This window comes from Maylandia zebra, linkage group LG3, assembly GCF_041146795.1.
Source record: "Maylandia zebra isolate NMK-2024a linkage group LG3, Mzebra_GT3a, whole genome shotgun sequence".
NCBI lineage: Eukaryota > Metazoa > Chordata > Actinopteri > Cichliformes > Cichlidae > Maylandia > Maylandia zebra.
This window is the reverse complement of record NC_135169.1, coordinates 52,723,169-52,739,256: the sequence shown is the minus strand read 5'-3', so window position 1 is coordinate 52,739,256 and position 16,088 is coordinate 52,723,169. Positions and strand designations below refer to the sequence as shown.

Genomic DNA, 16,088 nt, shown 5'->3' with positions numbered 1-16,088 from the left:
GTTTCCTTTACAATATTATACTTTAATGTATAATATTGTAAAGGAAACAAAACATCAATCAAAAAAATTGCTCTTTTTTATTCGGGCTACTTAAATTTATTTTGGGCTACCAAAAACGGAAGAGTCCCTGCCCGAAGGGCTACCAGGGATTGTGAAATTTTGAGAGCCCTGCCTTAACGACATGAGTACTGATTGTCGCTTCCTTTCCCATAGTGCGGAGCAGAATGTTGGACTTTTTTCCTGTGACCTGTAAATCCTTCATCAGCTCATCTGTACAAAAGGTTCCAGTGCTTCCTGGGTCTAAGAACGCGTATGATTCATGCGTACAACCGCATGTTTCACTGCCTGCTGCTGGAGAAAAACTTGCTGCTGGTTCTCTGATACTTTTACTGTCACTATCAGGAGAAGAGTACTGCTCCTTATGCAGAATGGTGGGATGTTTCTGAGAACAAGTCTCACACATGTGTCTTTGCTGGCAGCCTTTGCTCAGATGCCCCTGTGACAGGCAACCAAAACACAAGCTCTTTGATTTGAGGAAATCAAGCCTTTCTCTGTGAGGCTTTTGCTTGAGGAGTCTGCAGGTACTGAGGTTATGCCCTCCCTTATGACAGAAAAGACACTGTCTTCCACCTGTAGAGCCTATATTTTCCCTTTCCCTCTTTGTCTGCTCTGCACTGTTTAATACAGGTGCTGTATTAGTAGCAAAGATGCTTTCCCTTTCCTTGAATTTCAGAGCATTCTCTCTGCACACCTTTGCTTTGCCCTTGTCTCTAGACAAAGTGGTGTCCTGAATGTTACCAAACAATGGGTGAGAAGCAATCTTTGCCTGCTTCTCTACAAAACTGACCAGATCAGCAAATCTAGCTCTCATTGCTGTACGTTCTTGAATGTCACAGGCGAAACCCCTCCACCTTTCCCTTAATTTAAAAGGAAGCTTGGAGATGACTGTTCTCATATTAGTAGGGCTATCCATCTCCTCAATGTACTCCATGCTATCTACTGTGTTACAGCAAGTAGTGAGGAACATAGCAAACTCCATCAGTGCATCACCATCCTCTGGCTTGATTACAGGCCATTTTAGAGCTCTTTCAATGTAGGCTGAGGCAATAGTATATTCATCCCCAAAATGCTTGCGCAGAAGCCTCTTAGCTTCAGCATAGCCCCTGTCAGGATACATGTGCGAACAGCTACGAACAAGAACCTTGGGTCTCCCTTGGGTGAACTGCTCCAGGAAGCGCAACCTATCTCTATTGCTGTCTGTCCTTTCCTCAATCCCATGCTCGAACGCTTTCATAAAAAACCCAAACTCCAGTGGATCCCCACTGAATACTGGAACATCCAAAGGGGGGAGAGTGGATGCTTTCTGTTGTTTTACTAGGAGCTCTGTAATCTCGTTTTGTTGCTTCATGACATCCAACAAGTCTTTAACATCAGCCATCCTGCCTTGACTAGTAATAGACTGGCTATTATCCTTCTTATTCAATGGATGAGGAAGCCTGCTACTCCTTTCTGAGCCCTGCATTACCTCCGACTCACATTCTCGACCGACATCTCCATGTTCTGGCTGAACCAAACCAAAACTGGCCCCAATACTTTGGCCCGGAGCTCTTTGGCAGGTAGCCATTTTGTTGACCAAGTCAGCAGAAGTGTTATGGGCTGGCTCCTTCACAGTCAGCACCTCAAGCTTTGCGTTAGCTGCAGCAATAGCTGTTTGCAACTCCCATTCCTCCCTTTTTGCCTTAAGAACAGCTTCTTGTCTGTCAATCTCCATCTTTTGCTTTAATGCCTCAGCACGTGTTATCAGAGCAGCCCTCTCTGCCTCAATCTTTAGCTTGGCAGAATATGTGGTCGAAGACACAACAGAAGAGGTTCGACTGCTTCGATGTGCTTTACTGCGTCTGGACGAAATTGCTGAAGCACTGTCTGCAGGCTCAACTTCAGCATCAACCATTCTTGCTTCATCTGCTTGCATTTCCACTCCTTTTAACCATCTCTCAACTTTCTCCACAAAACTTCTCAAATAGCTAGCCTTTGGCTCATACCACTGTGTCTGATCATGAAGAAGTTCCGACTCAGTCAAGTGATTTTTGACTGCATCGTTGTTTTCACAAAACTCAATATATATTTTTGAGAAGTCAGTGGCTAATTTAACAGACACTTCCTCAAAATTGCCGTCATCTTCCATAAGCTCCTCAATCTCTTTTATCTTTCTAGTAAGATAACCCAACTTGGTTTTCCTTGTCACTTTAAAATGCTGAAGCTTTTCCTCTTGTGCTTTAAAGGTTGGCTTGGAAACTCTTTTTTCCTGCTGCTCCATAGTAATTGCGCTGCCATAAACCTTTCAATGCAATTAATCCTTTACACAGGCCATGTACCACTTAACCATACAGGAATTTTCACAAACCGTAAAGCAGGCACAGCCTCTTACTTTTCAGATGCGGGGTTTTCTTACTGCCGAAAGGATCCGGAAAACACGGGAAGGCTTAAGCGCATCCTCTTTCACGTCCCGTTTTCCGTTTTCCCTTGCCGCGCCGCGGGCCGATTAACTCTGTGCGCCGGTGACGCGTGCGTAATCCTCTCACTTTCGGAGCAGTTTTCTGACTATTGTAGTGGCAACCTTCGGTCCTTCTTTGCCGCTTCTGCAGAATGTAAAGTTTCTGACTCGTGCTCTTGTTAAGTCTCTTGGATGCCTTCCGGTAGCAAAAAACGAGGCGAAGGAAAAAAGGGGCAAAACATTTATTTTCCTTACAAATCGAAAGGTACAAAACAAATGCCTCTGGTGGGAGCTCCGTTTATATTCCCTTTGTGTGGCTACAAAAAATAACATTAAAACGGCGACAGTCAGAAAACTGTTGCTCCACGTCCTGCTTGCTTACCTAACCTTTTTCCCCTACCCCTCCGCATGCGGGCCAAATACACACCCCCTTTACGACATCTACCAACACTTTACAACAACAACAGACTAACAAAGCAGGATTAATTTATGGAGCACAGCATATTACATTATAACCTAAAATGATCAAGATTATAATAAAAACTTAAAGATCATGACAAATACTTAAATATGGCATGATGTAACTGAGTAAAATATTGGCCTGGACTTGGCTCCAACAATCATCAAGGACAACTCTCACCCCAGCAATCAACTGTTTGAACTATTACCGTCAGGCCGACGGTACAGGTCACATAAAACCAGGACAAACAGATTCAGGGATAGCTTCTTTCCCAGAGCTATCACCGTAGTAAATAAGCACAAAAATAATTGAACCTATTCCATACCGTCACTGTCACTATATTATGCTGCTATTCATACTGTGATTATATTAATGCTGCTATCCTGTATATATTGTACATACTATTGTTTGAGTACTTACGATTGTTTTTTTGTACTTTTTATATTTTACATTTATATTTATTATTGAGACTTGCACCAAGGGAGTGGCACTCCAATTTCGTTGTACTCTGTACAATGACAATAAAGGCTATTCTTCAGAAGGGGGAATTATGTTAAAATGCTCTTCATAGACTACAGCTCTGCATTTAATACCATAATTCCCTCCACACTCACCACCAAGCTGGAGCATCTGGGACTCAGCTCATCTATGTGTCAGTGGATCTCCAACTTCCTAACTGGCAGACCACAGGCAGTAAGGATGGGCGGACATGTCTCAGCCTCCACCACTCTCAGCACTGGAGCCCCCCAGGGGTGTGTTCTGAGCCCCCTGCTGTACTCTCTGTACACATATGACTGCGTGGCCACTACCAGCTCCACCACCATCATCAAGTTTGCTGACGACACCGTCGTGGTGGGCCTGATCTCTGATAACAACAAGACGGCCTACCTGAAGGAGATTAGGAATCTGGAGAACTGGTGCCAGAGGAACAACCTCCTTCTAAACGTCAGTAAGACAAAGGAGCTGATAGTGGACTTCAGCACTAAGCAGGAGAGGAACTACCAGACCCCTGTCATCAACGAGTGCCCAGTGGAGAGAGTGGACAGCTTCAAATACCTCGGAGTTCACATCACGCAGGACCTGTCATGGTCCTGTCACATCAACACCATGGTGAAAAAGGCCCGTCAGCGTCTCTACCACCTCAGACGCTTGAGAGACTTCCAACTGCCCTCCAAGGTGCTCAGGAACTTTTACTCGTGCACCATAGAGAGCATCCTGACGGCAAACATCTTAACCTGGTTCGGGAACAGCACCATGCAGGACAGACGAGCTCTACAGAGGGTTGTGCGGTCAGCTGAGTGCACCATCTGCTCCGAGCTCCCTGACCTGCACTCAATCTACAGCAGGCGGTGCTGGAGCAAGGCCAGGAAGATTGTGAAGGACCTCAGCCATCCCAACAACAGACTGTTCTCTCTGTTGAGGTCAGGAAAGCGATTCCGCTCCCTGAAGACCAACACAGAGAGACTGAGGAGGAGCTTCTTCCCGCAGGCGATACGGTCTCTCAATCACACCACCACACAGTACTGACCCACACATATAGTTCTTACACACACACTGGACATTCTGGACATGCTGATGAAGACGCTGAAGCGGAGGCTGGACCAGGCGCAGTGGGTGAAGATGAGGATGCTGTGGCCAAGGATGCGGGCACGAAGGCTGGACCAGACGAGGATGAAGCCGGACCAGGCAGGGACGAAGCCGGACCAGGACCGGGCGAGGCTGAAGCTGGACCAGACGAGGGTGCAGACACGAAGGCTGGACCAGACGAGGATGAAGCCGGACCAGGCGAGGATGAAGCCGGGCCAGGCGAAGATGAAGCCGGGCCAGGCGAGGCTGAAGCCGGGCAAGGCGAGGCTGAAGCTGGGCCAGGTCCAGGCGAGGCTGAAGCTGGACCAGACGAGGATGAAGCCGGGCCAGGCGAGGATGAAGCTGAAGCTGGGCCAGGTGAGGATGAAGCTGGACCAGAATCAGGCGAGGCTGAAGCCGGGCCAGGCGAGGACGAAGCTGTAGCTGCAGCTGGGCCGGGCGAGGACGAAGCTGTAGCTGCAGCTGGGCCGGGCGAAGCTGACGCTGAAGCTGAAGCTGGGCCAGGTGAGGATGAAGCTGGACCAGAATCAAGCGAGGCTGAAGCCGGGCCAGGCGATGACGAAGCTGTAGCTGAAGCCGGGCAGGGCGAGGACGAAGCTGTAGCTGCAGCCGGGCTGGGCGAGGACGAAGCTGTAGCTGCAGCTGGGCCGGGCGAAGCTGACGCTGAAGCTGAAGCTGAAGCTGAAGCTGGGCCAGGTGAGGATGAAGCTGGACCAGAACCAGGCGAGGCTGAAGCCGGGCCAGGCGAGGATGAAGCCGGGCCAGGCGAGGATGAAGCGTCAGGCTGAGGCGTGGCAGTAGCAGGTGGTAGCGCTGCTGGTGATGGTACTGCAGGAGGCTGGACGGGCTCCTCGGGCCCCCCAGCAGGCGAAACAGGAGGCTGGACGGGCTCCTCGGGCCCCCCAGCAGGCGAAACAGGAGGCTGGACGGGCTCCTCGGGCCCCCCAGCAAAAACAGCCGCAGAACCAGTGGGCACCGGGGCCCCCGGCACACATGAAACAAAACCAGTAGGCACGTGGGCCTCTGGCACACATGAAACAAAACCAGTAGGCACGTGGGCCTCCGGCACACATAAGGAGGGCTGCAGCTGCGCAGAGCACTGACCCTGCTCAGGCAGTGACAGCCTGGTGCAGTTCACAGCTGGCATCTTGGCCTCCAAGGGGTCCAGAGTAAGCTGAGGGCAGTAACCCAGCCTCTGGGGAAGCCCCGGAGTGAGCAATAGTCTCTAATGTAGCCAGCTTTTGAGGAACAGGTCCGTAGTGAAACAGTTTGTCTCCCTGCTCAGAAACAGCGGTGGAAAAACAGTGTGAAAATTGTGGCTTAAGGGAGGCTAACGGTTGAGCTACAGACTGGGAAGCTTGTGGCTGGACACAGAACTGAACCGGAGAATGGTGATAAAGTCCTGGCTCAGAAGGGGCGGCAGAGAAACAGTCTCTCGGTTTTACAGAGGGTTTGTACACGCCCACTTGGGAAGGATCCGTTACCACGAAGGTAGGCAAGCGACCCGTACAGTCTCCCATCCCGCTCTGAATAGCCCCAGAAAACAAAGTCCCGGAAACTGGGGAAAGCAATGCATCCCACTCACCAGTGTATGAATGTGAGAGTGAATGAATAGTGGCATTGTAAAGCGCTTTGGGTGCCTTGAAAAGCGCTATATAAATCCAATCCATTATTATTATTATTATTATTACTCACCGCATCGGGCTGCTCGAAAGTGAATGCAGACGGGGGGTGTAGTCCAAGGTCCAAAAGGAGAAACTCCCGCTCCCACGAACAGAGCGAGTCCAGAAGCCATGGGAGACCGGTCACCAGACGCTGTAGCCGCCTCTCTATAGCGCGCTGGGACGTGCCACCCGGGCTTTCCAGCCACAGGTCGATCAGCTCCTGTGTGGCATCGATGAGCGTCTCCCGTAGCTCCCTGGACGGATTAAGCGCTGCTGGGTCCATCTTGTGTTCGCGTCGTACTGTCACGGTCCGGGGCAGCGGCCGTGTGAAGAGTGGAAGGAGGACTCAAACGCAGCGCTTCCTTAGATGTGAAGGTGATTTATTGACAATACTGAACATAAAGTGGAGATGGCAAACAGAACTAAGGACAAACTAAACTGGGAAAAACTACACAAAGGAGTGGCAAACCTGAACATGAAGGGAGAACAGCAGGGAGAGCACGCAGAGGATTTCACAGGGTATGAACACAGACAACGCGACGAAAACACACACTATAAGTACACAAAGAGACACTGGGAAATCACACACAGGTGGGGGAAACAGCTGGACCTGATTAACCTGACGAGACAGGGGAACACTAACACCAGGGACCAACAGAGGGAGCACAAACCCAGAACCCAGTGTCTAAAATCCGAAACACAAACCATCCCAAAACAGCCATGAATAATAATGAAAGTAATAACAATAAAGAACATAAACATAAAGTCACTGAGTCATGGTCGCAGGACCATGACAGCTTCAGGTCCCAAAGTCAAACGAACACAGAGTTAAAAACGGTCTAATTCTTTCATCTTTAATAAAATCATCAGCGTTGCTGCTTTACCAGGTGTAACAATTAAGTTTAGCATCCAGGCATCCATGAAAACAGAATTTATTAAAATTAACGGAGTTAAAGTTAACAGGAAGTTAGCTCACTAGTTTCCACCTAAACATGACATACCATGTTCTGATTGAGAGATTTTTGAAACTAATTAAAACGTACAGCTCTGCTACCACTTCCAACATAAATGAAGACAGAAAACTAAACAGCAGTAGCGTTTGCAGGGTTACTGAAGTTGGACTACCTTTTTTAAAAAAAATTTTTATTTTTTATTAGTAATATAAACATACAAACAAAATGCACCATATATTACAGATTCAGAGAATAGACATTTCTTACATATTAGCAACTTTCATACATAGTGAAAATAAAATATAAAGATGGGGTCACATAATTTAACAAATTATTAACTCACTAAATCAAAATCTTCCATAAAGGAAACAAAAAAAGCAGCCTTTTTCTTTTTAACTAAAGTCAAAGATTTAACCAACAGGTAGAAGTCGTTTTTCCAGTAAGCTAGTGTTGGTTTAGTCTTAAAATTAATTACACTCCTTTAATGCCAATAATTCACATTTATTTAAATTTAACTTTAAGCCTGAAGCTTTTGAGAATGTAGTGATTATTTGTTTTACCAGGGGAATCTGATGTTCATTTTTTAAGAAAAGAGTAGTGTCATCCGCAAGTTGACTAATTATTAAAAAATTATCCATAATCTCAATTCTGGCAACGCTGCTGTTTTTAATTAGAATTGCGAGCATCTCCACAACCATTATGAACAACAACGGAGAGCTTCCACACCCTTGCCTAATTCCTTATTTGACGCTAAATCTTTTACCAGTGCCATAGCCTAATGACACAGAGCTATTTATATCATTATACAGTATATCTATTATCTTCCTAAATTTATCCCCAAATCCAAATCGAGTTAGTGTTTCTAAAATAAAAGGATGTTCTACTGAATCGAAAGCTTTATAAAAGTCCAAGAAAAGAATAAAACTGTCATCACTAATTAGATCATTGTAGTCCAGTAAGTCTAAAACCAATCTGATATTATTATGAATGTTCCTGTCTTTCAAAAACCCTGATTGTGTCTCACTTGTAGCTCTCTTCACGACAACACAGACACAGGTCGGTTCTTTGAAACGGGCGTTTATTACTTGGGCCTTCTCTCCTCAGCTTCACCATTACCAGTACGCCGATACGCCATTACGCCAATACGCCGTGAGAACTGGTCACGAGCGAATAGTACAAACCAATTAGCAACTTTACAGTGCACATATTAAGTCCAAACACAAATAAAAAACATTTCTCAAATGACAAATACCTCGTTGGCTGCTTGTCCTGAAAAGAGGTCCTTAAGTCCTTGTATTGCCCTTTCTTTTAGTAAACTTTTAGCTTAAAATCGCTTCATGAGAGACATCTGCTCCCTCACAGTCCATGAAAAGTCTCGTGTACTCTCGTTAAGGGTATTCTCACGAGACACTAGCTCTTACACCTTACACATGTACATTTCAAATAAAGACATTTCAACACAAACTATATACATTCATGAAATTATGTAACTTATTATAAATCAGTCATCTACATCATGAAATCCACACAGAACATTTTAACAGCATTTACATCACTAATTATACTTGAAACCCCTTGTTTGAGCCTTGTTGCAACTGAGCTAGAGAAAATTTTATAATCTGTATTTAATAAAGTTAGCCTTAAGTTATCTAATTGTCGTTTATCTTTGTTTGGTTTAGGAATCAATGTAATTAATCCTTGTTTCATGCTAGATATCAATTCTCCCTTTTCAATACTGGCCAGTATAGCTTTGAATAAAATTTCCCGTAAGTCTTCCCAAAAAAATTGGAAGAAATTAACTGTAAGCCCATCTGGACCAGGGGATTTATTAAGTGCCATTTTCTTAACAGATGCATCTAACTCTTCAATTCTGAAGTCAGATTCACATAATTCCTTAAATGATTCATCAATTTTAGGGATCAGATTATCTATTTGATCAAAAAAGACATCACAATCTGCTTGGGAGAACTGTGAGGAGTATAAATTGGAATAGAATGTATAAGTTTCATTCTCCAAAATTTTAGGGTCGTCACATTCAATGCCATCAATTAACAGAGAAGATGTAAAATTTCTTTTCTGTCTGCTCTTTTCTAAATTAAAAAAATATGAAGAATTTCTTTCCCCCTCCTCAATCCACTTGGCCCGTGAACGCACAAAAGCTCCTTCTGCTTTATTTAGGTAGAGCTGATCTAATTTAGTTTGCAACTCCATAAGTTTACTCCTTTCTTGGGTATTCAGATCATCTTTACTACAGCAATAAGTAATTTCTTGGAATAATTTACATTCATATTCTCTTTGCTTTTGACTTATGTTTTTACTGAATTGAATACTAAATTCTCTAATTTTGAATTTAATGAATTCCCATTTACTGATATATCCTACAATTAGATGATCAGCCATAATATCTTTTATAATTTTTTTGACTATGTTGCAGTAGTCTTCATTTTGTAAAAGTTTGGCATTGAACTTCCAATAAGTTCTTTTATTTGATTGTCTAATTTTCGATTCTAAGCACAGTTCAATAAAGCAATGATCAGATAGAGGTGCATTTGACATTACAACTTTTACAGTGTGGCTAATAATGATGTCACTTCCTAGCCAATAGTCTATTCTAGATTTACAAGCTCCATTTGGTTTAAACCAGGAAAAGCTCTTAATTCCTGGATTTCTTACTCTCCAAATATCTGTCAAGTTGTTACTTATCAAAAAATCTATAACTAGGTTATTTTTTTGTGGTCTACCTGTCCTTGAGGGCCATCTATCAGTCCATTCATCAGGAGTCATATTCCAATCACCACCCATTAAAATGTATTGTTGAAATCTCCCAATTCTTTGAATCTTTGGGCTGAAGGAAGGACAATACTCGGTGTATTTATGCTCAATCAACAATCATTTATTTCCATACAATTCAACACTTAAGAGCATAAGGACCATCATGATGGGGAGACATGCCTGAAGAGGGTCACAGCAGTCTCGAAATGGTGACGTGTTACTCAGCTTCTTATAGCCGCTAGTGGCCCCCACCTAGCTGTAAAAGCCCAAACATTCACATTCTTTCTCTGTTACGGCGTCCAAGTTACGACCTCGGCTCCCTGTCTTTCTCTGCTCTCTGTAAAGGTGGGGGTATGGAATGTGGTCTATCTCCCCTGTCTTAGACACAGAGTCTCCTGCTTACAACCTTCTTTTTATGATTCAACAATAAAGCATGTCAAGAAAACAGTGTAATACATTCATAGCAGATCAAGGATACAGAGTGATGCACATTTATCTAATAAACTAATAAGTGAATATGTTCTTTAAACTCAAAAGTATAATGAGAACTAAACTACATACAGATCACACACTCTATATTAAAGGGTATAATATGATCTACAGCAGTATTCTAATTCAACTACTTTGATTACATATATAAGGTAACCTATAATAACAGAATAATCTAATAGTATTCTGTAGGGTATTGATCTTTAAGTTCAAAAATATTTGAAGTTATATCGTCTAACATAATTTTATTCTGACTTTCATTGTCCATAAATGTTGACTAAAATGAAAAACAAACTTTCAACTCTCATTACAGCAATCAACCAATGACCATTCAAATCAGTCCGTTGTAGTACAAGATCCCCAGGAAAGTTATTGAATAAAATTGCTACACCCCCCGACCTAGTTGAGCCATGGCTAAACAGGATTTTGCTACCCCATTGGTTTGACCAAAAAGATACATCACTATCAGATGAATGAGTCTCTTGTAGAAAAATACAGTTTGATTTTTTACCTTTGCAGTACAAAAATAAGGCTTTTCTTTGAAAAGATTCTCTTAAACCCCTAACATTTAAAGAACCAAAACAAATGTTAACATTCAACATGAACTATAGACAGAATATCACTCACCACGTGAGAAAAAAAAGTTGGACTACCTAGTATATAATGTTGTGCTATGTGATTGCTAGCAACACAGCTATGTTAGCACAACATTAGCACAGTGAAGCTGGAGGATGAACGCCAACTTTTTTTCTACTCGATAAAAGTTAACGTGACGGATTCTGGTGGTCAGGGACAAATGCAATCACATAGCAGGTTGCTATACACAGGCCAAACTTCAGACAGGAGAACAACTGAGATCATTCATCGACAATACCAGGTTAGTTATTAATATACTGCAACAACATGGGAATAGAGCAGCTGCGAGAGAATTCAACATTAATGAATCAATGGTACAGAATCATCTCTTTGCTATGACTGTTGCCCAGTGTTCTGACAAAACGTCCCAGGCCCTGTTGTGGTGTAAGTGGCCCCATCCGGCAACTCAGTTCCGGGTGTGGTGTAGATTGCCTTAGCCAGAGTCACAGGCCCTGATGTGGTGTAAGTGGCCCCAGCCGGTCACTCAGGCCCTGGTGTGGTGTAGGTGGCATCAGCTAGCAGCACAAGACATTGGAAAAGAGCCAAAAGCAATGTCGTTAATGTGCCCTCATTAATGGGCAGCTGCTTTGGGTCTTTTAATACAGCCCTTCTCTGGATCAAAAGCAGTTCAATGACAGGAAAATGAAAGGCGTACAGCACCAGGTATTCCTGGGCAGTCTCCCATCCAAGTACTAACCAAGCCCAACCCTGCTTAGCTTCCGAGATCAGACGAGGTCGGGCGTGCTCAGGGTGGTATGGCCGTAAGCTGCTGGCCCCAGCACAATGTCTCAATTTATGGATTCAAGTGATTAGGTGGCAAGTACCTGAAGTTACGAAGACAATCCTATAACCGTACCTGCATGTTTGCATAATACCCTAACCCAAAGGCTCAGTTTAGCATTTATCCAACAGCACAGGCCCTGGATTGTTGAAGATGGCCACAGCAAGCAGCACAGGGCCTGGTTTGGTGAAGATGGCCTCGGCCAGAAGCGCAGGGCCTGGTGTGATGTGAGTGGCCTGAGCAAGAGCCACAGGCCCTGGTGTGGTGTAAGTGGCCTCAGCCAGCAGCAACAGGCCCTGGTGTGGTGTAAGTCGCCTCAGCCAGCACCCACAAGCCCTGGTGTGGTGTAGGTGGCCTCAGCCAGCAGCCACAGGCCCTGGTGTGGTGTAAGTGGCCTCAGCCAGCAGCCACAGGCCCTGGTGTGGTGTAAGTGGCCTCAGCGAGCAGCCACAGGCCCTGGTGTGGTCTAAGTGGCCTCAGACAGTGCCACAGGCCCTGGTGTGGTGTAAGTGGCCTCAGCCAGCAGCCACAGGCCCTGGTGTGGTGTAGGTGGCATCAGCTAGCAGCACAAGACATTGGAAAAGAGCCAAAAGCAATGTCGTTAATGTGCCCTCATTAATGGGCAGCTGCTTTTGGTCTTTTAATACACCCCTTCTCTGGATCAAAAGCGGTTCAATGACATGAAAGGCTTACAGTACCAGGTATTCCCAGGCAGTCTCTCATTCAAGTACTAAGAAAGCCCAGCCCTGCTTAGCTTCCGAGATCAGACGAGGTCGGGCGGGCTCAAGGTGGTATGGCCGTAAGATGCTGGTCCCAGGACAATGTCTCAATTTATGGATTCAAGTGATTAGGTGGCAAGTACCTGAAGTTACGAAAACAATCCTATAGCCATACCTGCATGTTTGCATAATACCCTAACCCAAAGGCTCAGTTTAGCATTTATCCAACAGCACAGGCCCTGGATTGTTGAAGATGGCCTCTGGAACCAGAACAGGCCCTTGTGTGTTGTACATGGCCACAGCTAGCAGCACAGGGCCTGTTTGGTGAAGATGGCCTCGGCCAGAAGCCACAGGCCCTGGTGTGGTGTAAGTGGCCTGAGCAAGAGCCACAGGCCCTGGTGTGGTGTAAGTGGTCTCAGCCAGCAGCCACAGACCCTGGTGTGGTGTAATTGGCCTCAATAGCAACTAAGGCCCTGGTGTGGTGTAGGTGGCCTCAGCCAGCAGCCACAGGCCCTGGTGTTGTGTAAGTGGCCTCAGCCAGCAGCCAAAGGCCCTGGTGTGGTGTAAGTGGCCTCAATAGCAACTAAGGCCCTGGTATGGTGTAAGTGGCCTCATCCAGCAGCCACAGGCCTTGGTGTGGTGTAAGTCGCCTCAGCCAGAAGCCACAGGCCCTGGTGTGGTGTAAGTGGCCCCAGCCGGTCACTCAGGCCCTGGTGTGGTGTAGGTGGCATCAGCTAGCAGCACAAGACATTGGAAAACAGCCAAAAGCAGTGTCGTTAATGTGCCCTCATTAATGGGCAGCTGCTTTTGGTCTTTTAATACACCCCTTCTCTGGATCAAAAGCGGTTCAATGACATGAAAATGAAAGGCTTACAGCACCAGGTATTCCCAGGCAGTCTCCCATCCAAGTACTAACCAAGCCCAGCCCTGCTTAGCTTCCGAGATCAGACGAGGTCAGGTGTGCTCAGGGTGGTATGGCCGTAAGCTGCTAGCGCCAGCACAATGTCTCAATTTATGGACTCAACTGATTAGGTGGCAAGTACCTGAAGTTACGAAGACAATCCTATAACCATACCTGCATGTTTGCATAATACCCTAACCCAAAGGCTCAGTTTGGCATTTATCTAACAGCACAGGCCCTGGATTGTTGAAGATGGCCTCTGGAACCAGCACAGGGCCTGGTGTGTTGTACATGGCCACAGCAAGCAGCACAGGGCCAGGTTTGGTGAAGATGGCCTCGGCCGGAAGCACAGGGTCTGGTGTGATATGAGTGGCCTCAGCCAGTGCCACAGGCCCTGGTGTGGTGTAATTGGCCTCAATAGCAACTAAGGCCCTGGTGTTGTGTATGTGGCCTCAGCCAGCAGCCACAGGCCCTGGTGTGGTGTAAGTGGCCTCAGCCAGAGCCACAGGCCCTGGTGTGGTGTAAGTGGCCTCAATAGCAACTAAGGCCCTGGTGTGGTGTAAGTGGCCTCAGCCAGCAGCACAGGGCCTGGTGTGTTGTACATGGCCACAGCAAGCAGCACTGGGCCAGGTTTGGTGAAGATGGCCTTGGCCAGAAGCACAGGGTCTGGTGTGATATGAGTGGCCTGAGCAAGAGTCACAGGCCCTGGTGTGGTGTAAGTGGCCTCAGCCAGCAGCCACAGGCCCTGGTGTGGTGTAAGTGGCCTCAGCCAGTGCCACAGGCCCTGGTGTGGTGTAATTGGCCTCAGCCAGCAGCCACAGGCCCTGGTGTGGTGTAATTGGCCACAATAGCAACTAAGGCCCTGGTGTGGTGTATGTGGCCTCAGCCAGCAGCCACAGGCCCTGGTGTGGTGTAAGTGGCCTCAATAGCAACTAAGGCCCTGGTGTGGTGTAAGTGGCCTCATCCAGCAGCCACAGGCCTTGGTGTGGTGTAAGTCGCCTCATCCAGGAGCCACAGGCCCTGGTGTGGTGTAAGTGGCCTCAATAGCAACTAAGGCCCTGGTGTGGTGTAAGTGGCCTCAGCCAGCAGCACAGGGCCTGGTGTGTTGTACATGGCCACAGCAAGCAGCACTGGGCCAGGTTTGGTGAAGATGGCCTTGGCCAGAAGCACAGGGTCTGGTGTGATATGAGTGGCCTGAGCAAGAGTCACAGGCCCTGGTGTGGTGTAAGTGGCCTCAGCCAGCAGCCACAGGCCCTGGTGTGGTGTAAGTGGCCTCAGCCAGTGCCACAGGCCCTGGTGTGGTGTAATTGGCCTCAGCCAGCAGCCACAGGCCCTGGTGTGGTGTAATTGGCCACAATAGCAACTAAGGCCCTGGTGTGGTGTATGTGGCCTCAGCCAGCAGCCACAGGCCCTGGTGTGGTGTAAGTGGCCTCAATAGCAACTAAGGCCCTGGTGTGGTGTAAGTGGCCTCATCCAGCAGCCACAGGCCTTGGTGTGGTGTAAGTCGCCTCATCCAGGAGCCACAGGCCCTGGTGTGGTGTAATTGGCATCAGCTAGCAGCACAAGACATTGGAAAACAGCCAAAAGCAGTGTCGTTAATGTGCCCTCATTAATGGGCAGCTGCTTTTGGTCTTTTAATACACCCCTTCTCTGGATCAAAAGCGGTTCAATGACATGAAAATGAAAGGCTTACAGCACCAGGTATTCCCAGGAAGTCTCCCATCCAAGTACTAACCAAGCCCAGCCCTGCTTAGCTTCCGAGATCAGACGAGGTCGGGCGTGCTCAGGGTGGTATGGCCGTAAGCTGCTGGCTCCAGCACAATGTCTCAATTTATGGATTCAAGTGATTAGGTGGCAAGTACCTGAAGTTACGAAGACAATCCTATAACCATACCTGCATGTTTGCATAATACCCTAACCCAAAGGCTCAGTTTGGCATTTATCCAACAGCACAGGCCCTGGATTGTTGAAGATGGCCTCAGGAACCAGCACAGGGCCTGGTGTGTTGTACATGGCCACAGCAAGCAGCACAGGGCCAGGTTTGGTGAAGATGGCCTTGGCCAGAAGCACAGGGTCTGGTGTGATATGAGTGGCCTGAGCAAGAGCCACTAGCCCTGGTGTGGTGTAAGTGGCCTCAGCCAGCAGCCACAGGCCTTGGTGTGGTGTAAGTCGCCTCATCCAGCAGCCACAGACCCTGGTGTGGTGTAAGTGGCATCAGCTAGAAGCACAAGACATTGGAAAACAGCCAAAAGCAGTGTCGTTAATGTGCCCTCATTAATGGGCAGCTGCTTTTGGTCTTTTAATACACCCCTTCCCTGGATCAAAAGCGGTTCAATGACATGAAAATGAAAGGCTTACAGCACCAGGTATTCCCAGGAAGTCTCCCATCCAAGTACTAACCAAGCCCAGCCCTGCTTAGCTTCCGAGATCAGACGAGGTCGGGCGTGCTCAGGGTGGTATGGCCGTAAGCTGCTGCCTCCAGCACAATGTCTCAATTTATGGATTCAAGTGATTAGGTGGCAAGTACCTGAAGTTACGAAGACAATCCTTTAACCATACCTGCATGTTTGCATAATACCCTAACCCAAAAGCTCAGTTTAGCATTTATCTAACAGCACAGGCCCTGGATTGT

General features: G+C 46.7%; 4 non-coding genes and 1 pseudogene across 4 annotated transcripts; all 5 read right to left on the bottom strand.

Moving 5' to 3' along the window:
* Positions 1-11,703: 11,703 nt before the first annotated feature.
* Positions 11,704-11,822, bottom strand: LOC112434460 (5S ribosomal RNA). The gene has a single exon (XR_003024082.2). It is a non-coding gene; the product is annotated as a 5S ribosomal RNA (ribosomal RNA).
* A 700-nt stretch (positions 11,823-12,522) lies between these two features.
* LOC112434482 (5S ribosomal RNA) lies at positions 12,523-12,641 on the bottom strand (annotated as a pseudogene).
* A 781-nt stretch (positions 12,642-13,422) lies between these two features.
* On the bottom strand, positions 13,423-13,541 carry LOC112434507 (5S ribosomal RNA). The gene has a single exon (XR_003024109.1). It is a non-coding gene; the product is annotated as a 5S ribosomal RNA (ribosomal RNA).
* Positions 13,542-15,142: 1,601 nt separating this feature from the next.
* Positions 15,143-15,261, bottom strand: LOC143417882 (5S ribosomal RNA). Its single transcript, XR_013098030.1, has one exon. It is a non-coding gene; the product is annotated as a 5S ribosomal RNA (ribosomal RNA).
* A 546-nt stretch (positions 15,262-15,807) lies between these two features.
* On the bottom strand, positions 15,808-15,926 carry LOC143417870 (5S ribosomal RNA). Its single transcript, XR_013098017.1, has one exon. It is a non-coding gene; the product is annotated as a 5S ribosomal RNA (ribosomal RNA).
* Positions 15,927-16,088: the final 162 nt, after the last annotated feature.